This window comes from Rhinolophus sinicus, chromosome 17 (assembly GCF_057876585.1).
Source record: "Rhinolophus sinicus isolate RSI-liver-muscle chromosome 17, RSI-T2T, whole genome shotgun sequence".
NCBI lineage: Eukaryota > Metazoa > Chordata > Mammalia > Chiroptera > Rhinolophidae > Rhinolophus > Rhinolophus sinicus.
Window position 1 is genome coordinate 126,224,980 of NC_142517.1, and position 24,557 is coordinate 126,249,536.

The following is a 24,557-nucleotide window of genomic DNA, read 5'->3' on the forward strand; positions in this document are numbered from 1 at the left end:
TTTCATGTGTGAGTTTTGGCATATTGTTTTTTAAGGTGCTAGTCTATTTCACCCAGGTAATCAAATTTGAGTGCACAAAGTTATTCATTGTACTCCTTTATTAATCTTTGAATGACCATCAAATCTACAGTGATGCCCTGTTTCATTTCTGTTGTTAGTAATTTGTATCCTCTCTCTTTTTTCTTATTTAGCCTGGTTAGAGTTTTATCATTTTTTAAATCTTTTCATATAACCAGCTTTTGATTTTATTGATTTTCTCTATTAATTTCTTGTTTTTATTTCATTGATTTATGCTCTATTTCATATTATTTCTTTTTTTCTTCTTTTTCTTTTTTTTTTTTGTGTGTGGGGGAGGGGGTATTTAAATTGCTCTTCTCTTTGTAGTTTCCTAAGATGGAAGCTTGGGTAATTGATTTCCCAACATTTTTGTCTTCATTCTCTTTACTTCTCTCATTACATCCTATAGCCTCTTTTAAAATTATAATTGAATGGGTGGAAAATAAATGTGTACGAAAGGTAGAAATAGGGAAAAAACAAAACTATTCTAGCTCATACTTTGTTTTACATCCACCTCAAGCTCAGCTTGACAGTGGAATACCCATACTTTTGCTTCACACCTCTTCTCCATTTAAAGCAAGTTAAATGGGAGAGGCGTCTTAATAATAACACGAAATAAACACAGAGATGGATTTGGGAAAAGACCATTAGAATCAGTGAGAGCTCATTAGTGAAATTCAGGTTCTGAATGCCTGTTTGGAAGAGTAGAGTTAAAGAAAAAGAGAAAAAAAATGTGATATACTATCTCCTTGGTAGTATTCTAAATACTAGTTTTACTAATCCTTGAGAGGAATACTGTGAAATCACACCTTTTCCTAACACTGAGAACAAAACTCAAAATACTTTTAGGTGTTCATTCATAAAATTCACACATTATATTTTCAATTTCAGAATTCACATTTCAGGCAATGTATCGCAATTCCCATGAGAACTCACAAAATTTAGGACACAATGGTATAACAGTAACAAGAGAAGCAATTTCCCTTAAAAATCTCTAGTCTATATGCAGAGAGCAGACAAAAATATATTTGTTTTACATGTCCCTGCCTCCTGCTAAAGCTCTACCAATATGAGTTCTGACAATTAAGATCACAAACTTGTTGCAATGATGTTGCTAACATTTTTTTGATAACAGAGGGATTATTCACTATGAATTTACACCAACTGGACAACAATTAATCAAGTTTACTATTTGGAAGTGCTCAAATAAAAGGCTGCGTGAAAAAGTTAGATGATCTAAACTTTTCACCAACAATCCATGGCTCTTGCATCACGACAATGCATCAGCTCACATGGCACTGTCTGTGAGGGAGTTTTGAGCCAGTAAACACATAACTGTATTGGAACACCCTCCCTATTCACCTGATCTGACCACCAATGATTTCTTTCTTTACCCAAAGATAAAGGAAATATTGAAAGGAAAGCATTTTGATGACATTCAGGACATCAAGGGTAATACGACAACAGCTCTGATGGTCATTCCAAATAAAGTGTTCCAAAATTGCTTTGAAGGGTGGACTAGGTGCTGGCATCAGTGCATAGCTTCCCAAGGGAAGTACTTCGAAGGTGACCATAGTGATATTCAGCAATGAGGTATGTACCTCTTTTTCTTGTATGAATTAGCAAACTTAATTGTCTGACCTCGTATGGTTTCAACAAGAGTAGGCTTCACTGATTGCATTTACTGCCTCTCTCAACATTCACTCACTAGTGCCTTGTTTGTAGGCTTTCTTTCTCAACAGTCTAATGAATTCCTTTCATCAAACATTACTAGTAAGAAGCAAAGTACTAAACACATAATAATTTTATGTTATCTTCCTGACTATACTCTTTTGAAACATTCTACCTATTTCTACTGTCTCCACCTATTTTTCTGGCTCTTTTTTCCTATGCTTACATTATATGGGAGGGAGTTCCCCTGGTGAAATGCTTAGATCTCTAGCCTCTTTGTTCAATTAACAATTAGAATTCTAATCCATGTCCATAGCTTCAATATGACCTTTACAGGAAAGACTTCCAAATCCATTTGTTTAACACTCTGCATAGTATTGTACAGGGATTGATAGCATGAACTGTTTGACTCTCAGCTGAGCTGCAGCATTGCAGTATGCAAGCAGTAATTTTGTATCACCTCTCTAAACATCTATATTCTCATCTGCAGGAAGAGGAATAATAAGATTTCCTATCTCATTGAATGGTCCTACTAAAATACACAGTTAATTTATATTGTTATTATCAGAGTGGTTGACACAAATAGACAAGCACTTAGAAAATATTTACTAGAGTCATTATTTCTATTTTTTCCTGCTGGTTTTAGCTAAGTTGTCCGTTGTCCAGGAAACTTCTCCTGATCTCCTTAAATAGTCAGGCAATGCCTGAGTAGCTTCCAAGGGACTGTACTACCCCTATCACAGCACTATCAACTGTTATTTATCCATAGTACAGGTTATCTACTGTAATATCAATACCTTGAGTGAATCCACAACTGTGTTGATAAATGTCTGGAGGGCAGGCAAATTCTGTGTCTTGTTTATATTTCTAGTGCTTAATATAGATTAAGTAATTTACATAAAGTCAAAGTAAAGGTTTAAGCCAGGATTCCAACACAAGCCTGCGACCAATGTTGCACTCACTCTTCATACACTACAAACATACATACCAGGTATACTGTTTAAATTTCTCTGACTTCAGTGACAGTTACATGCTTACTCCATATGCCAGATTATAAACTCCAGGGGCTGGCTGGTCAACCAGTCTAGTTTCTGATCACCTTTTCTCTCATCCAGAGCTGAGTCAATAACCAGTAATCCCCAGAAATGGCCTCTGGCTGTGTGATAGTCTCACTGAAAGGTTGTGGGCCAGTTAAGAATGTTTCATACTTGCTAAGAGTTTTGTCCTCCTGAGCTCAGAGCAGAATCAATCTTGGCTTTACATTGAATGTGGGATACTGCAAAATTACAAAACCTTTTAATACTTATTGAAATCAAGTAGATTCTATAAAACCTGCAGAGAGTTTCTTACCTCTGAAGGGTAACGATTACCTTTTCATTCACCGTCTTAAGTGATACCCAGAAGCTAAAGAAAGAGCAAAACCAGAATTGCAATTTTCAAAAACTGCCACCAGATTGATTGTTCCTAGTTTTTAACCCAAAAGATCTTACATGCACTCTTTTTCTTCTATTGTTGTAAGGCCTTTTAAAAAAAATGAAAATGTTTCAATTATTTTCCTTCTGTAATTCATGTTGAGAATAGCATTTCTCCAATTTATAGCTCCATGGTTTAAACCATATGATCAAGAAAATTGCATCCATTAATGAAAAACAAATCTTTAGAATGCAAGAGACTCTGAAATTTTATATTCTTAACTACATGAATATTGAAAAGCCTTTAAAAGTTAGTTATATTACAAAGAAAACAAGCATTAGGGGAAAATAGCTTACATTATAATAGAGCCATAAGGAAATCAGCATTCAGACTAATAGTCATCCTGTTTAAGAACCTCTTGTACAATATTTCTTATAAGCATCCATTCAAAATTTGAAGACATTTATGGAAAGTATCAGCAACATTATTTAATTATTCTGTTTGTCTAACTTTATTTATTTTTTCTTTTATTAGGATATGTTTCCCTATGTTTCCCTACAACTTTCCTCCATTGATGATAGGTTGAGTCAAAGTCTATACCCTTTTTCAAATGGTATTTCTTAAAATATTTGAATATCAGGTTTATTCTTCCTTTAGTAGTTTTCTTCTCTGAGTAAACATTCTTAGTAAGTTTGGACCTGTGTCCAAATAATAATAATATTACTCAGAAAAATAACACTCATAAATAAAAAGATTAATTAAATAACATTGAGTAGGTTTATGCAGCCAGAAAAACAAAATGCTACTGAAGACAGTAAAACAACCTATGGCATTGGAAATCTTTAAGGAAAGGAAAAGAGATGTGATAAGATAAAATTACCTTTTTGCAAACGAATCATCTTAAAATGGTGTTTTATAAAAGAGCTTCAGGTTTATGTATTTTAATTTAAAAAATCTTGGTTTGCTGTTTTTAAAAAGATGAGATGCAAATATTTTCACGAGATATGTATGTATGTATGGTGGCAAGATATTCAAATTACAAGAAAAGTACTGGACATGAAGAGTTCAACATGAGAGTTCTTGACAATTGAAATGTGCAATTTGAAATGCATATGGTAGGCATACTATGAAAGCAAAAGGTATGGAATAGGTTAAACTTACAAATTGGTCAAACGTAGCTCAAATTTTTTGAAAAATAATGGAAAGGGACAGGGTGAACCAAAAAATTGAGTTAAAATAGAAGTAGCAGACAGTTATACTCATTTGGGAAAACTTCTTTAACTTGTAATTTCTGAAACAAAGTTAATTAATTTGCTCACTAGTAAAAGCCTCCAGAACGCTTCAGACAGAAGAATGGTCATTATTTTGTCTTTTTATTTGAAAAACAAAATTTCAGGAATTCAAACTCCAGTGATTTGCTTATCTTCAGTGTTCTCTAAGTGTAGCCCTGGGGCCAGCAGCATCATGTGGCAGTTGCTAGAGATGCAAATTCTCAGGACTAATCCAGACCTAATGAATCAGAAACTCTAAGGGTGGGACCCAGCAATTCCTGTTTTAACCAGGGCTACAGGTAATTTTGGTGCCACTAAAGTTTGGTTTCTTTTACATTTTCTGAGCATATATGTTTGTAATAGGTGATTTAGACAGATGAAAGGCTCCAGGATACATATTGGTGGTTTAAATGTATGTTCTTGTTTAAATCTATCTTCTCATTTCACAAATCAGAATCTAGGAATTAAACCTTAACTTTCCATTGTCCATTTTGTTTACAAAGAGTAGAACTGGAACCAGTCCTTGACACTGTACAGCTTCTGCTCCATGCTTATTCCTCTTTCTCCATGTCTTTTATTAGTTTCTTTCTCTGCAAATGGTCATACACACTACATTTATCAAGATCAAGCTTTCAATTTTTCATGGATTAACTCCAGCCTAATATGATCAATTACTTTGTCTTTTATATGATCAATTACTATGACATTTTCTAAAATCATCAGGGGACAAAATTAAATGACCTTAAAGTAAGTAAATATGGATTTCATGGGATAAGTGTTTCCAAGTCTATAAACAAGCTCTCAATTATCCTATCATCTAGAATAGATTAAACAAGACAAATGACCACAAGTCTTTGACAGGACATTTCAGTTAAATGTATCTCACTTGTACATTTACTTTTCATCACAGATTTTTTTTTTTTTAAGTGCAAAACCTCAATATTAAAACCAGTTTAAAGTGAAATTTTTCTGGTTGTAGGAGGGAATCTAAAAAGCTTTTCATGCAGTTCTTTCTTCCAGAGATATGTCTTTGGAAAACTTCCAGAGACAAGTTTTGCATAGTCAATTCTGAAAACTTTGCTCTAAAAATATTTTTCTTTTTTGGGGTATCTTTGTATGTATTACAGATAGATTTACAAAGCTTACTACAAACAGAAAGTATTTTTTTCTTACACAGAATAATCAACCGATAAACTTAATAATAGAAGAGAGAAACAAGAAATTCCTCAGATGTTGAGTAGAAAGATTCAGGCTACATTCTACATGCAAAGACATTATTATTCCTTCAGCTTGGAAGGCTCCCTGATCTTTCTTTGTTCATTTAGCAACTTCTATTCATTCTTGAAAACCCCAATAAAACTCTATTTCTTTTGCAAAGGCTCTACCACAGAAGGTCATTTTTTCTACTGCCATAATTTTTATCTTGAACAGATTTCTAACATTACATGATATCCAAACATTTTACTGAAATTATTTTCCTACATCCTTATTCATCCTTGAGTTAACTTATAATGTCTCATTCATCTTTCTATTTCCAACACCAAATATAGGTGTGGCATGTGATAGGTACTCAATACATATGTATTTAACTAACCAGAACTATAGAGGAAAATGAAGCAATTATTTATGTAAAATGGTTTTAAGACTCAAAGAAAAAACTACTTGATTAGTCTTGGGGCAAATGCTTATTTGTTCTTAGGAATCCAAATTTCAATTTCCTGCTTTATTGTGAGCATATAGAGTTTATAAAATAATCTTGATTTTTGAAATACTTTTGAGAACATTTCCTTTCCAATCAATGTTTGTATTGACTTATTTGATTACACTTTTAGCCTAACAAGGCTACAGATAAATCACGCAGTCTGGATAGTGGTCTGACCATTTGCTGTTAAATATAGATATATTGAAATATGAACTTACAGATAATTTGGGAAAATGTCCCTCTGAGATGGATTGAACTCTTAGGAAACCATTTCTATGAAAGCTTGAACTCAAACAACTATCTATTAATATACACAGATCTTCTGCTTATTTAAAGTAACTGACACACTTGTAATTAGTAAAAACAGTCAATTTTCATCAGCAAGTAAAATAAATAAAAGTATGAATTTGACCAGATAGCAATCACAGAAATAATGACATATAAAATTACTGTACAGTAATAGTACCATATAAAGGCAGTTTTGCAATATCATGCAAATTTCCATACTGGTATCAAATTTTACTCAAAGAAAATGCTTTGAAGTACTTCACATTAAAAAGAGAAACAATTACTACACCATCACACACCTCCAAAATACATAGCATGCAGCTCTTCAGCGAAAAAACTATGTTGCATTAAAACATATCCACATATCCGCTTGACCATAAAAAGACTGGAATTGCCACACTTTAATCTAGTGATAATTATATTTCTACAAATTAATAATTCTTCTCATCTTTCTTGATCAAATTCAATTCAAATTAGTGACTTAATTTAAATATTGCAAGAAAAGAGAGATAATTAAGAATAAATATAATAGGATAGGTTGTTTCAGATGTTTAAAAGAAATAATGAATTTTAAAAAAAGATGATGGATCATTATAATAAAATGAATTAATAAAAAATAATACTGAGCATTACATCTGTAGGCTTTGTATATCATTAGCAGTGTTCAACTATATCCTTTGATCTCAAAAAACACTTTGTGTTGTGATTTCCATCCTGTGTTACTTGAAGCCTTGGAGATTTCACATAGGCTCCCAGGGGCTGCCAGAAAGAAAGGAGAATTGTAGCACTCCAGACTTCCTGTTCACGATTTAGCTTTCATTCAGAGGAGCTATCATTTTCCTTTTCCACTTCCTCCCATCCTCCCTCCCTCCTTTCCTTTTTCCATGTATGATTTCGTTAGAACAAAGTCTCATGACAAAAAAATGGAAAACCAATGCAGCAAGGAATTCAAGGAAATCTTCAATAATTGTTGCAGACCTTAATTTACTCTGAATGCTAAAAAAATAAAAAGGTGTGTGGAACATATTGATGACCTCCAACTAAGTGATATCCCTGACAGGAAGTAACTTTCCCGAACTTGTACACTAGATGGAGGCTGTGCTAGGAAAAGGTTTCTTTAATTTCTATATTGTTGTCGATTAGAAATCTTAAAACTGACTCCAAAACCTAGAATAATTGTTATTTTTCTATTAAAACTTGTCAAATGTCAACTTCTGTTTTCATAAATACTAAAGCTAGTTTTATTAACTATGGTATATAATTTTATCATAACTTCAAAAGAAAGAAATATCAAGCATATAGTACACAAAAGCTGTAGAAGCTCATTAGTGCTTGTTATTAATAATTATAATTCCTTTCTGTTGAAAATGTTTATTTGCTACTGTGCCTCATTGAAGTTTCAGTGATTTATTGATCCTAGATTCCCTTTAAATTATAAGAAATGTTTTATTAATTTGAGGAATTTTAAAATCAGTCAAGACAGAAAAAAAGTACTTAAAAATGTATATATTTATTATTATTATTCTATTATTATTATTAACTGCTACCTGTTTAGCTGTACTTTCCACATACTCTCCCAAAACTCTACCAAACTGTACATGCAAACAAATATAGTTGTATTTAGCAGATATCATACTATACTATACTGAGAAATAGAACTGTCAGCTTCTAAGAAACTGGGAAGAATTCCATCATCTATAATGGCTCTGGAGTTGGATTAAAAACCACAATATTTGGATCACCAGGCTATGATGCCAAAGAAAAATAGGCTAAAACAAACAAGAAAAACAAAAAAGCTCCAAAAGTGTCTACATATTGCCACCATTATCTGTCTCTTGGTTCTAAAATTCAAGTGATTATATTAACTAGGTATTTAGGCCAGTCATTTTTCTGCCACTGCGGTACTTTCTGAGATATCCCACATGTACTTTATTTTCTAATTCTCTCTTCCCTACAGTTTCACTCTTACAATGTCCATTGAAAAATTGAACTTCTAGATATAGAACAGGTTGACAAAGATAGTGATGGAGCCCCCATATTTTGATATATGTATTCCCTACAAGTAAAGAGTTCTAGGCTTGAGTATTAGCATGAAGATCTTTCCTAAAAGGGTATTCTTGGGAATGTAATGTGAGTTTTTTCATTAATGCTATTTAGAGTGCCAGAGAGGCAAGAACTGAGGAGATGGAAAAAGATGTAATATCTCAATGGTCATAGGATTACACTAGATGGAATCTGCTTAGACACTGAGAAGTGATCCAGGAACCCACCAGCTCCACCTGTCCTATGTGTGTGGATCTTGGAAGACCCAGCAAAGTCAAATTATTAACACTGAGTCTAGATAGACAATCTGCCTCCAAATATAATAGGAAAATAATGTTTATGAATTAGTACTTATGGAATATCATCCTCAGGACTCAAAGTGAGAAGTAATGACTGATTTTGACCTATTTGTAGAAGACTAGATATTTTTCTAAAACATAAAAACAGTTTTAAAATCTGTTTAGAAACGTAAAAGGATATATACAAATGTGAGATGTATATAATAATAGCATAAAACCGTAAGGAATAAAATGGAGATAAAAAGACTTCAGAATAATATACAGAAGGAATATTATTAAGCTTTTCAAGGAATCAAAATTTCAATAGCAGTATTGGAAATATTAATGAGTAGAATCAATGCCTAAAAAGGAAAAAAAGAAGACAAATTTGGGAAGCTCCCAGAATATGCAGGTTAGTCAAGAAATGAAAATAATAAGGGACAAGACTACATATTGAAAAGGCTGAGAGAAAAGAGTCATGTTAAGTATTATAGGTGACTTTGGGGAAGAAACCAGTTAATTCTATTATCAAAGTGTACTTCTCAGCAAAATCCCGGGTACTGACTACCAATCACTGTGTACTCTTCCCGTAAAATTGACCTTTTAGATAGTATGAAATCAATAAATCTATAATCAGAAATTTTCATTATAGAAGGTCAGAAAAGCCAGTAATATATTAATACTAATTTATATCAAACATATGAATCACTTGGTTGATTTTAAGTTTGCCTTTGTGCCTTTGTGACTTTGAGAAATACCAGTCATCCTAGGATAACTCTAAAGCAGACCTTGGGATAATGATAGTGGATAGTGGCCGTTAATATTAATAGATCTAGTTTACCCCCCCCCAAAAAAAAAAGAAAAAATATATATATACATAGAATAACTATATATATATATATATATATATACACACACACACACAAATTATATATATATGCTCAGGTACAGTTAGTTCCATATATATACATACACACACACACACACACACACACACAAGTAGGTGGCAGGCACTAAGCTGTCAGTTACAGGATTAAAATAAACGCAACATGGCTCCCACTCTCAAAAATTTATGGTAAATTGAGGAATACTCCTCAAAAACATATTCCAATATCAGCTTTATAGAATCAATTGCCATTGTATTGAGAAGTCTGAAAAGTCAAGGAGAAAAATGATTTAATATATATAACCCCAATCTTAAAAACAAAAAAGAAGAAAAAATTATAAACATGTAAATTCTGTAGGTACTCATGAAGATATGGTACTCATGAAAATAGGTGAGTAATTCATGTATTTTTTGCCTGATTAATTATCCTCAGCTGATGTCTGCAGGTTCTTTCAGTTTTGGGTATCCGGGATGGCGCTAAGGAGCCAACCTATTCCATAACTTGTAATGACCCTCTTTAAGGGTTCCAAATAATTCCTATTTTAAAAGTTGCCATGTTTGCATTTCGTCTTTTATGGCATATTTAGAGTTAGATAAGGATAGACTTCAGCCAAATCCATTGCCCTGTTGGCATGCAGGATGCCTCCAACAGAGTATTGGATTCTAGCACAGTTTGTCTAGTAGTTCCAGAGATTTGGTTTGCTCAGGTACAGTTAGTTCCATGACACAAACAAATATTTCAGGGATCCCCAAAAAACAAATATTTTTACTCCTTAGAACTGGTTTCAGCAATTGTGGAAAGTCAATGTTAGTCTTCTTATATTTGTGTAACTTGTTACAGGAATTTGCCCAATAGTAATCACACCACACTTTATGACAGTGTTGGTAATAATAATTTAGTTCTTTTGTTAAGCTTTAAACAAATTGAAAAGATACCCTTCCTTTTAATTGTTGAAAGAAGAAATAATGCCCTCTACTAGATGTATGTTTTATCTAAGACTATAAGGAAACATTGTAAAGTTTACTTTCCCAATCGTGTCTGTTTTGGGATCACAATGAGAGTCTGTGGCACCAAAGTGCTAATCATCTGCTGCAGTAACTGCATGACTGACATTGTTTTGGATGCTGGATATACAAAGACAAAATGTAACCTCCCTGCTCTGAGAAAACCTAGGGTAGCACTGTGGTGTCCAACATGGCTGAGCACAAGTTAGTCCGGAGAGTATTTTTGAAACACAGAGAAGCCTGGCAAAGTTATGGTTGAATTTAGCGCAGAAGTGATGTTTCATAAGGAACAGAAGGAATTTGTTTCAGATATAAAAAGGAAAGTACATTTGGGGACATAAACTAAGGAACATGCAACAATGTTTTCTCTTTTCATGGTTTGAACACTACTGCTTGGAGCAGGGCTTGGAGAGTAGTAGAAAATGGTGGTGTGGTCAGGTAATACTGACACCTGAGCAAAATACCAGACCTGTGTACTTTTAGCTCATTGGGTAAGAGATAGAAGCCTTAAATATAATAGGAATTTCAACATAGCAGCAAGTGGTAAAAGTGCCCCTCAAAGTGACAGTAGCAGTAAAAATTTCAAAACATACAAAAAGGAGAGTACATACAGATTGCTGGACAAAGTTGACTAAAAAACAAACAAACAAACAACAACAATAAATAAACAAATGATTTATTCTCTATCTTTTACTTTCTTCCAACGCAGTCAAAGATTTATGGACTACTTTTTATAAGTAAATTAAAATATGTGTTTTTTTCCCCTAGCCATATTGAGACATAATGGACGAATAAAAATTGTATATATTTAGACATATCGTTTTTCCCCGAAAATAAGACCTAGCTAGACAATCAGCTCTAATGCGTCTTTTAAAGCAAAAATTAATATAAGATCTGGTATTATATTATATTACATTATATTATATTATATTATATTATATTATATTATATTATATTAATTATATAAGACCTGGTCTTATATTATAGTAAAATAAGACGGGTCTTACATTAATTTTTGCTCCAAAAGATGCATTAGAGCTGACTGTCTGGCTAGGTCTCATTTTCGGGGAAACATAGTACTACTTGATATTTAAATATAATAACCACAATCAAGCTAATTAGCATATTCACATAGTTACCATTTTCTTTGTTGTTGTTTTTTCTTTTTGTATGTGTGGTAAAAACACTTAAGGTCTATCCTCTATCAACTTTCAAGTATAACAACAAGAATTATTAACTACAGTCACATTGTTATTCATTAAATTCAGTCGGTGATGAGAGAACACCTATTTTGATTTGCTGTTTAGGCATTTTACAGTATAGACATCCCTGTTCACAGTTCATACCCAGGACTGGACATTTAGATAAGGACCTGAGCTTAGGATATCCACCACAAGATCCTGCTTTGCTTTTCTGGGGCATCTTTTTTTTTTAATTATTTTTTTCAGTTACACTTGACATTCAGTATTATCTTATATTAGTTTCAGGTGTACAGCTAGTGGTTAGACATTTATATAATTTATGCAGTGATCCCTCGACTAGTCTAGTACCCATCTGGAACTATACACAGTGGTTGCAACATTAGCAACCTATATTTCCTACGCTGTTCTTTATATCCCTGACACTATTTTTTAGATACTAATTTGCATTTCTTGATCTTTTCCTCTTCCAGGTATTTATCCAAAGAAATCCAAACACTAATTTGAAAAGATATATGCACCCCTATGTTCATTGCAGCATTATTTACAATAGCCAAGATATGTAAGTAACCCAAGTGTCCATCAACAGACGATTGGATAAAGATGTGCTACACATACACAATGGAATATTACTCAGCCATAAAAAGAATGAAATCTTATCATTTGCGACAACATGGATCGACCTGGGGCAGCTTCAATAATAACGGCTTAGAGTTGAGCCCGTAAAGTTAGTGACTTCCTCTTCAACCATCTTATAAGTATTAGGTGTTTGCCACCCTGCTTTGTATCTCCTGCAAGGTAGTGACAGAGGACCGCCCTTCCCCAGAGGACTGTCCTTCTTCCCCCAGGTCTTTGTGGCTCCCACACAGTGGGAGCTCGGATGCTCTTGACCCATGTAGGTGGCTTTTACCTCCTCATTCAGCACATCATAATCTGCATATTCATAATTTAACATACCAGCTATGGCCCCCAACACAAATCCTCAGAATATATTCATCTTGCATAACTGAAACTTTGTATCCTTAATCCCTCCTCATTAAGTAATCTAAGTAATCTTCCTCCAGCTCTGCTACTTACTAGCTGGGTAAGTTATTAAACTCTCCGAGCCCGGTTACTTCAGCTGTAAATTGGAGATCATAAAATAATTTATAAAGATGCTGTGAAGAATAAATAAAGTTGTACATTACAAGCAGTTAGTTAGCTCACTGCCTGGCCCCTACTCAACACCTGATAACTAATTATTGCTGTCGTGATTCTCACTCTGGTGCTTCAACAAAAGTAATGCCCAGAAACATTGGTTGGGTTGCCATAACCATTCAGTCTAGGGAAGTGAAAACCAATTCTTGATCAGTAAGTGTATAGACAAAAATGTTTAAATGGCTTAAAAATGTTCAAGAACTTCTATCCCTTGTGATGCTCACACTGACTTTAGAAGGAAAGCATACGAGGGATTAATCTCTCAGTCTAATAGGTGAGGACATAGCCACTTAGAGAAGTCAAGTGATTCGCCCACCACGTCAACCACCCACGGAACTAAAACTCTGATTTCTGGAGGCTTACGCCTTCCCTTGTCATACACTCCATCTGACATACAGAGAGGTTGCTTTTTTGCCTTAATGATTGAGAAGCCCTTAGAGAGCAACACATGTGAATGGTTCAGAGCAGTAAAGTCATTTAATCATCAGCCCAAGATAATGCAGTAATTCTGCTATACAAGGCCTCAATCACTTTTCTAATTAAGAGAGTTTATAGTATTAAAATCTTCTAACTATAACAGGATCTTAGTGGAATTTAACTGTAAGGCCTATAATATCAACAAAAAGTTTGCCACTGGTGTGGCATGACAGTAGAAAAATTAAACAATTAATAAGACGTAATATCAGAAAACATGCACACTCCTAGGAAAGAAGACGAAACCTATACACATATAACTAATTCATCTGTGTAATTTTTTTTTTTTCATTTACAAATTGAATATCATCAGAGACCAGAAAGCAGGAAAGCAAGCTACCTGCTTTCAGATGTTGTTTGCAAGCACATGGCAGTGACAGGTTAATGGCTTGGGTACACAGCCCCAGTAATGAATGTTCAAGCTCATTAAAACATGATTAGGTATTGACAGCACAGAGGTATATACCAAGGTGTTATCAATTGAAAGTGCAAAATGAAATCAGCTTTTAAATAATATTTCAGCAACTCCATAAGGCCAGTCAAATCAAAGGGAAGAGTTCAAGTCATGTACTTGAGATTTCTTATGCGAAAATAAGCAGAGAAATTTCTGTGAAAGCTGACTCCTTTCCCTAGGAACTGTTTTAGACCAATGTACCAACAGTTTCCTAAACCAAAGAACTGACAAAACTGCGGTTTAAACCATACTTTTATGCTGACTTGGAGATAAAATGACAACATTTTTATTATGTTAATGTTATTGTTTCCAATCTCATACCAATCATATGAATCCCATTAAAGTGTCCTTATCACATGATCACCCAGCCTCTTTATAATATAAGCAGGGATGGAGACTTCACTGCTTTCTGTTGTAGTCTAACCAAAAGTTGGAAAACTACACTTGCAAATGTGACTTATTGCAGATGAGCAGATATGCATCCCCACTGACTTCCCTGAGTTCATTCTAAAGTCTATATGATAAATATAACCCCTATTCACAGGATGGACTTTTACGAGGTGTGATCAAAAACAATGGTGAATGTTTAATTTTTTTAAAAAAATCATTACAGTGAAAGACACATTGCCACTAATCCCCTTCAAAATACTCCCCCTTGCGTCGAACACACTTAGCCCATCATTCTTGCCACTTTCTGAAGCAGTTCTAGAAATCCTCTTTTGTGAGTGTCTTTAATTATGCTGTCATGACTGCCTTGATGTCCTGAATTGATTCAAAACATTTACCTTTCATGGTCATTTAGACTTTGGGGAAGAGCCAGAAATCACATGATGGCAGGCAATATGGTGAATAAGATGGATGAGGACACACCACAATGTTTTTATTTGACAGAAATTGCCATATCAGAAGCAAAGTGTGACATAGAGCCTTTCCATTGTGATCAAACAATACAGTGACTGCTGCTGCCGAGTGCCATCCAACGGAAAGTCAGGGATCCTCAATACGGGAATCGGCATGTCGAACCTTAGTAACAGTGTGTGAAGTTTCAACTTGTTTGGTGCAGTCAATCGGGTGTGAGAGAAGGTGTGTTTTAAAGTGTGCCGTATTTCATCCTCTATCATGACAATGCTCTGTCACACATCACTTCTGCCATATGGCAATTTCTGTCAAATAAAACAGTATGGTGTGTCCTCATCCACTTTATTCACCGAATTTGGCACCATGTGACTTCTAGCTCTTCCCCAAAGTCAAAATGATTCAGAACATGGAAGCAGCCATGACAACGCAACTAAAGACACTCATGAAAGAGGACTTCCAGAACTGCTTCAGAAAGTGGCAAGAACAATGGGATAAGTATGTTTGAAGTGAGGGGGAGTATTTTGACAGGGATTAATGGCAATATGTCTTTTACTGTAATTATTTTTATTTAAACATTCACAATATTGTTTGACCACACCATATACGTCCAGTGATGTTTCTGATAACAACACCTCTAATTTCTTCTAATTCTTCCACTTTCTAGCTGTGTGACCTTGAACAAGTCATCTATTTGCTTTAAATCCCAGAGCCCTCATCTGTAAAATGAACATATCTTTACTTAAATTAGAGAAACATAAACATTAGATATAATAAATTTAAAATGCAAAACATGGTTCCTGGTTACAATTAGATGCCTCCCAATGACTTTTATCAGTAGCAATAATACATTGATAAAGGCAGATATTACAACTTCACTCTTTTTGCATCTATATAGTACTATATAAAAATAGTATTTAATTCTCATCAGGAACAAAAATAAAAGGTAAATATAGAAAAGAAATAGAATTAGATCTGCTAGACCTATTATTGTGTGTTCCTCTAAAAAAACATGAAAACAAACCCGTGAATAAGATGGAAAATTTTAGTTGACTAAATGATTTTGCATGAAATAACCTACTGTAGAGAATCTTAGCCATTTAATGATAAACAGTATTATCTCTATCACTTCTTCTACTTAAAGACTCTGAACTGTACCTACATGCTTAGTACTTATTTATTCAATGTAAAAAATTGTAATAGTTGATTGTGTGTTATTGAAAGATCTCAATGGCCCTTTCAAACTGACTACATGACAAAGCTGATTAAGTTAAATTAGCCCTTAAGAAAGAAACACAGAGTAAAAGAGACAGAGAACATGACTCAAGCAAAGCAAGTTGTATTAAAAGTTTGGTATGTAAATGTGAGTTTATTATTATTGTTAATTTCACAACTTTTTTAGTTACAATCAATGATATATAATGATTATATTTTCTCAAAATCATCTAAGAATTCTAGTCAAATCAAATAGTCCAATATGAGTAACAGGACTTTTTGTTATCTATCTTTCCCTTTATATTTCTTTCCTTAAACCATCGATGTTTTTATTAATTTACAAATATTGTTAAATGTTAGTTTGATGACAATACAATTCATTAGACATTTTCTCTACTCGATGTATCCTACTCAACTTTGAACATGAAAGACCTAATTTCTACCCAGTGCAAATTACTGAATTTAGATTGAGAAGAAGGGAAGAAAATTCTTCGTGTCTCAATTTACTAATCTATAACACAAAATCAATGCCCACCCTGCCTCCAAAACAAAGTTTTTCAAAGAAATGAAAATAAATAACATGTCAAAAGTAGATGTAATTTCTAAGATAGTATACATGTATAAAGTGAAATTCTTGTTACCACCATTCTCCCATTTTAATTCTAAAGAAAATAAAATATCCAATAATCATTAAAGCAACTTCAAATTCTTCCATTTCAAAATAATGATCTAACGAGAGGGTGAATCTGCTAAAGGAGATAAAAGTATAACGATTATAGTAAAATAATTAAGTATTAATATTCTAGTTATATGCCAATACTGTTGATAAGTTTTTTCACTATTAATATTACTCACACACAGACACACACACACACACACACTGTTTTTTTTAGTTAATCTTACATGCCATGCCAATTCCTATGACCGTCGTAATACAACCTCGTTCTCCCAGCAATGTCCTCTTTGTTCCCCTAGGCTTTTCTGCCCTCTATAGTGAGACTGAACTTCATCCCCTCCACAAAGACTACACCAATTATTCTTAACTGAAACTGATCTCTTACAGTTCCAATATATTTTTTTTAATAATAGCACAAAAATTTATCACCTAATTGTTGTCTAATTGCTTGAGATCTGTTTTTTGTATCTAATTTCAAAATACTCTGAGTATAATAATTGTGTTTTATTTCCTTAAACCACGTCAGTGGTCCATGCATATATCAGTCACAATTGTTAACATATGTAAATAAAAATTGTATTAAATAAAGGAGAGTCAGAGAGAATAAAAAGTTCAAAAACCAAATGTGCTGGTAGGGATCTTCTATCATAGTGCAAATAGAGGTATGAGACATGGAGATGTATTTTGGATTCTAGGGAACAGAAAGTTAATCAAACCTCATTATAGTCTGGATTACGTATCTCTTACACCTCTCCACATATCTCTACTTCCTGCCCCAATCACAGCCTTCTGATTAATAATTTCACTCCCGTAACCCATAGATAGGAGTAAAGATAGTGCACACAATGGAGAAAGAACATTTAGATTCATAATTCCCTTGAGCAAAAATACTGTACGCATTCATTTTTATATCCTCATGTTTACAAGATTTCTTTCTTTGCTATGCTCAGTAAATACATGTTGAATGAATAAAAGGATATATGGATAAATAGATGGGAAGATAAATGTGACTGTCAAGTGTCTATTAATCGATTTGTGACAAGCCCAGTTCCTGGGCCAACAAAGATAAGACTAACCATAATTATGTACAGTCACGATGACTATGAGAACACCATTTATTTTACTGCAAACCTTCCAACTGGTAAAAGATCCTGCTTGGAATATACAAAATCCTATTCAGGGTGCATAGCTATAACTCAGTAATTCTTGTTGATGCACTCTAAGGATAACTGTTTCATGTCTCGCAGACTTTTTTTCTCTTCTTTTAAAAATTAAAATATAGTTTTCTATTTCAACAAGTAGGCTGTAACCTGAAAGTTTAGATCTCTTAATCTAAAATTTGTTTTATAGTTCCACCTCCCTTTAAATACTTTAATGTAATCATTGTATTTCTGAAACATAGAAATATTATTTTCCTGAAAACATTTTTCCCTGAAACATTAACATAGAATTTTATGGGTAAATACTTTTCTCTGCTATCTCTGGTGTTTAGTATAAATATTGTCATTTTAATACAAACTGAAATCTTAAAAACATTTCCTTAAAGAGAACTATTTAGATTCAAATTTCAAATAAAGTTAGAATCTTTGCAGTTGGTATGAAAGGTTTCCATAGTATGATTTCAAGTACTTTTAATATAGATTAAACTTAAACTTTAGTCAAAGCACAATGTAACATATAAATCAAATAGCAACAAAAAAAATTTTTTTTGGTAATTCAGAGAAAAGTAAATACGCTTTGATGGTATACTTTTGTATGTGCTTCTTTAATTTTGACAGAAAATGATCTACTCTTGATAGGAAGATATTTGACATACATTATTTAAATAAAAAGAGGTCACAATGATAACAAATAATTATATTCTTGACCTCATTTTCAATTCTCTAAACTATGAATTAGGAACTAGGGATTTCATAATCTCAACAGCCCTCTATGTGTTTATATTACTGAGAGAGAAAAAAAACATGGTAAACTACACGGAATAGCGTGTCTCAACCTCTTGGGAAACAAGGGATTCAAACTGCTAATATAAAACCCCACACCCCTTAAGAAAGCCCATCCTTGCTCTGAGAACATTTTCATTCTCCCAGTGTCAGTAACAATCCTATGTTCCACTCTCTCCTCTTGATCTTTGATAAAAAGGAGTGTAGTCTGGCAATCATCCCAGCATTGGCAGGGAGGGTGGGAAAAGTCTTCTGTAGAAAAAAAATTAAAAGTATTAATTCATAATCATTCTATCAGAAAATTTTTTAATATGTTGGCATATTTCATTCTTTGTTGGCATCTACAAGTGTGGGCATTCATGTGATACAACTGTGAAAATACTGTGCATATGATTCCATGTTCTATTCTCACCTAACATTTTATTCCTAACATGTTCTAAAGTCATTAATTTTTTTCAAAAGATCAGTTTTAGTGGCTTTATATCACTAAGTAGATTTGAAATAATTTATCTAAACACATACTTGTGTGCATTTGGTAGCTATTCAATAGTTTGTTCTTATAAATTATGCTGCAATAAAAATATAAATTATCTTCAAAAACCTCATATTCATGAATTTAGTTCTACTTTACTTAACTATCAGCTTGGTTGACGGTTATAAAAAATAAAAATTTTTGAACAAGAAAACAAAAAATAAGAAATGTTAAAATACTGATTCAGAGCTGAGTACAAACTAATGAGAGAATACAAATGCTATCAGAAAGCTGAACAATAATGAATGTTGACTACAATTGTATATATATATGCATTTGTAGTATATATATGTATATATATATATATATGTATATATATATATACACTTACAAGAAGCGGAGTACAGCATTAGGAATAGAGACAGTGGAAATGTAATGGTTGTGTGAGATGTCAGACGGCTAGTGGATGAGGGGAGGCTGATTGTCACTGTGTGAGGGATATAAATGATAAATGTCTAACTATTACATTGTTTTGTGCACCTGAAACCAATAAAAAAAAAGTTAGGAAAAAAAAAAAAAAAGAGAATGCTATCAGAGTTGTAACCAGTGCCCATACACAAATAGATACAACAGTTTTTGCAACACACCCAAATTGAATTAATGGACAAAAATCCTAGCACGAAAAGTAGTGCCAAACAAATGAACAAAAAATAACAAACCAGATTTTTTTGATTCACATAATTATGAGTCCCCCTAATTATTGTAAATATTAATGATATCATTTATAATAACCTGTTTTATTTTGCATGAAGGTCACAACAATAAATTTCCATATTATACTCAATATCCTAGATATAATTCATCAGGATGAGACTGCTAGGAGCATTTATAAAAAAAAATATATCAGTTGTCCAGAACATCTCTAAAAGCAGTTATCATTTGAAGATCGTAAGTCCCCGACTTTTGCTTTTTATTTATATATTTTCTTACCTTTTCTTTTTTGCCCTTACCATTTTTACCTTTCCTTTTTTCATATTTTTGCTTATTTAATTTTCACTATGCATCTACCTACAGGAACAATTACCCCCAGATTAGATAAAGAAACTAAGCCTCAGAAGGCTTAAAAAATTGCTGAAAGGCCTGGCTTGTCTCATTTTAATGACTTTCCTATTTCAATATGTCGTACTGCCACACATCATTTAAAGACAACAGGTTTAAACATATATGTTGGAGTGTCATGTCGGAGGTGCACTCAATTAAGGAGCTCCAACATTTAAATCCAGAGCCTCCTCACACATTATCATTTATCCCAGCTAGCTAGCCCTTTTTCAAAAGAAATGTGCAAGAACTCACATGTTAGATGGATGTTGGGAAAGACAGGTTTGTAGAGATCAGGAAAAAAATAAATCTGTGCATACTATGAGAAAAAGAACTGAAATAAACCCTCCACTGATTGTGGATCACGTGGACCTACCTCTATATATCAAAGAAAATATAATAGCTTATCTCATTATGCTAACTAAAATATTTATTGAGCACTAGTTGAGTAAGTCTGGGCAGGATGCAGATTACTGGGGGATGTGAATGTGACACAAGTCCTGTTCCTCAGGGTTTACTATCTCTTAGAGCAGAGTTGCTGTAACAGAGATGTCATTATAGCCAGTTGGGAAGTATTAGCCACTGGTCCACAGTGGGATAAGTTTAACTGAGAGTAAGAATTTAGAGAGTCTCATAGCAATTTGATATTGCCATAAAATCCAAACACATGATAGATAAATAGACTAATCTCACTGAACAGGTGAACTAGCTATCTATCTATACACAGTATAACCTCATTACATGATGCTATAATGTATTATGTCCACTGTAAACCAGATGCATTTAAAATCCAGAATCTATTTTTTGATCAAAAGTTAATTTAAATGATCTATATTCTATAGGATAAATTTTGAAATTGGCCACTGGTAAAGAGTTGAAGATAAGTTTTAAAATACAGTATCACTTGATTCATTTCAGATAAAAACTTAAAATGAATATCCTGAGATTACTAAAATTGTTTTACAATCTCTTCTTCCATTATCATCATCCTTATTTTGAAGACTGATTTCTTCTCTACCAGAAGTATTATTAAAATGAAAAATAGAAACAGTCTAGATAAATGTTATACTCTGTAAGCAGTGCTATCATCAATCTAACCAAGACTAACTTAACTAGTAGGGAGCAAGCTCACTTACTACATTAAAATTTGTAAATATTGATATTCTACTTCCTGTTTAAAAATCTGAGAATAGGCATTTAATGTGAATAATCACTATTTTTTCTCAATACTTGTTTAATTCTGACAGGAAAAAACAAAAGTTTATGAGTATAATAGCAATCCTATTTTACTGCCTATATACACTCTCTCAAAGTAATATTTGAAATTCCTTTATTTTATTCCAATAATATGTTTCCACTTACTATATGTTTGAAATGTAATTTTAGATCTGTTGAATACAGTAAGGCAAAATGGGGAGTAGTATTTGGAATATTTATTATTTTATTTTTCAAGTAATTTATTTTTATCATATTTTTCAAAAGTATCAATTCATGCCACATTGGAAATAAAAACAAATAAATTAAAAGATAGTCGTCCACAATAGTTTTAGAAGCATTCCCTTGAATGAGATCAGAGATGTGATCATAATCAAGGTTGAAATTTCTATATGAGAGAATCAAAGTCTAGAGTTTAGAGGAAGATGATGTTCCTCAGAGCTGGCAGGGAAAAAAAAGTAATTGGTTTTGCACCTGGGCATCAGATTCCAAGGGGGATAAAATGTGGGCTTCAGATTGGGGAAGGGATTCCAAGGAGAGAAAATAATGTGTCAAAGTCACAGAAACAAGAAAACTTTGGAACTTGTAAGGAATATCAAGTAGTTCCATGTGGCTGAAACATAAATGTAAAATAGAATAATAGGAAAGAAGTTAAGTTTGATTCTAAGAGTCTTGGAATGCAAAGGAAGGAGTTTGGAAGTTATTTCACTGGCAAAAGTGTTCCTCTGATGTTTTCTGAGCAGCACATTAACTGTTTGTAGCTGTGCTTTAGACAGTTGTGTTGACAGGAGACTGCTAGAGGGATTGGAAACCCATGAGAGTAAAAAAGACGAGAGAAATTTTCTTCTTAGTAAATTATAAAAATCAAGTAAACATACATATTTGCTGAAGAAATCTAAGTAAAAAGGAATAGACAAAAAGAGAAAAAAATCAGATCAAAATCCAACCATCTGGAAATATTGGCACACGATATAGGAATGTGGTATCACATCCTATCAACACTTTTGAAGACACCTTTGTTCACTTTTGAAATCATAAACATGTCAATAAATATGCTTACATTTTTCTTTTAGTGACTATGTAAATAACCATTATATGGATGTACCTGGGGAGATAAAAACATTATTTCAATATTCAAGATGGAAGCATTAGTACCAATAAATTCTGCAACAATGACATGCGAAAGAGGGAATTTATAGGTGTGTTAGATATTGAGAAAGGCATGTCAGAGTGAAACAATGAAAGAGGGCAGGTTTTTAAAACATAGTTATTAAAGCAGTCTCCACCTCTTATCAGCTGTATCTTTGGACAAGTATTTTGATGAAATCTCAATTTTCTAGGGTTAGTAATTTTGACTTTACATGGTGTCATATAAATTATGTATATAAAGCATCTAGCACAAAGCTTAACATAGAAGGCACTCAATGAATGTTAAATCTTTTTTTGATGATCAACTGATCATCAAATGTATGTGGGGAGATAAATAATTTTAAAGAAGATGGGTTTCCAGGTATTGAGGTGATATAACTAGGAAGAAGAAAATGCTATAAAAATGGAGATTTGACCTTATGAGGAGATTTGGGAGAAGGCAGTTAAGCCAACCATGAACCTGAGTGCCTGGACAAGTCCGCAGTGACATTCGCAGATACATTACTTGAGTACCAGAAGAATGAACGAATTGCTGCATTACAACCTGCCTATGGTGACCTCCAAGAACTAAAGGAAGCTTCCTACTACGCTTAGCTTTGACTCCTTCAAGAGACTTATATATTAAGAAAACCTGGTGTGACAACTCATGAGAATAAAAAGAAAGCTCACATTTTGCATGTAGATACAATCTGAGATAATGAGGCCAAGGTTACACATTCTATTCATATAGTTCCCACTGCGTTTCCTAGCTATGTAAGGAATATGTAAATAGGTCAAGTAGCTAGCGATTGCCAGGAAGGTGATCTGGGTTAGATAAGAGGAATGAATGAGCAAAAATCTATAGCCCGACTGGAAAAGCAACCCAGTGCACACAATCTACTGACAGTGAGTCAATTCCTCCACTGGTATTTGTAGAGACAGCATGTTTCTGAGAGTTTAGATTCAGTTTAATCCTGTTTAAAGGGTTATTTTTATGTCAAATTATTTTATAAATTGTATAAATCCAAGGTTTAAAATTATTACATTACCCAGAATATAATAACATTGCAGTTTTTCCCCGGGATATCTCAAGATTATGTTTACCAATACATGTGAAGAAATTACTAAAAACTGATTAAAATGATTAACTCAAAATATATCATTTTGGTATCTTGCAAAACGTTAAAGTAGAATGTGTCCTAGATATTGAAATGGCTTAATTTATCATGCAGTCTACTGCTTAAATATCCATCCAGTCCTTTGGCATTTCAATATCGAAGTGTCAGTTATATGCACAGGAGTAAATGTCTCTTTAAATAATCCAAGCTAACCTGAGAAGGGAGGTAAGGTCATAATTTTTTCTTGCTTTCTAAAGTCAAAGACCACAAATTTCTATAGTTTGGCTAAAATCATGGTGAGTAAAACAGAATATTATTCAGCATTTCAAATCTAATGACTCACATTTTTCACAATTTTTTTGGTCATCTCCTTCAATAGAAAATACTGCTAACAAGTAAAAAGATGACTTACAAAATTACTCTAGCACATTAGAATGATTTGTGAGAGATCTGCGTATTAGCACAATGTTTGGTAATGATACATCTTTTTTATTAGTCTTGTTTAGTCACAGTACTTATCTGAAATAATCACAGAGCAAAGACAACAATATGGCAAGTTCCAAATTTATGAACAATTCAAAAGGCAAATATAGAAATAAATTAACAAAATTGCTATCTTGCTTTATCTACAATACCATCACTATGATACACACACATCTTCCTGCTAATTTCAACTGAAACTTGAGTTTTTGGAAAAAATAACACATGACTTCTATTAAATGCATTCATTCATTTATTAAAAAAACAAAAAACAAATCTTGAGTGACTGCCTGCTGATCTCCAGGAACTGTATCAATGCTAAATAAACAGTATGATGTGGCCCCTGCCCTCGTGAATGGAGTTACCTTCTTTTACAGCTCCTTTAAATCACCATTTAATTTGCAGGCATAAATGCACTT

At 33.1% G+C, this 24,557-nt stretch overlaps 1 protein-coding gene across 3 annotated transcripts in view; it reads right to left on the reverse strand.

Moving 5' to 3' along the window:
- The window catches only part of DPP10 (dipeptidyl peptidase like 10), a 1,313,078-nt gene that overhangs the window by 413,715 nt on the left and 874,806 nt on the right, over window positions 1–24,557 (reverse strand). The gene's annotated exons all lie outside the window — the stretch shown is intronic.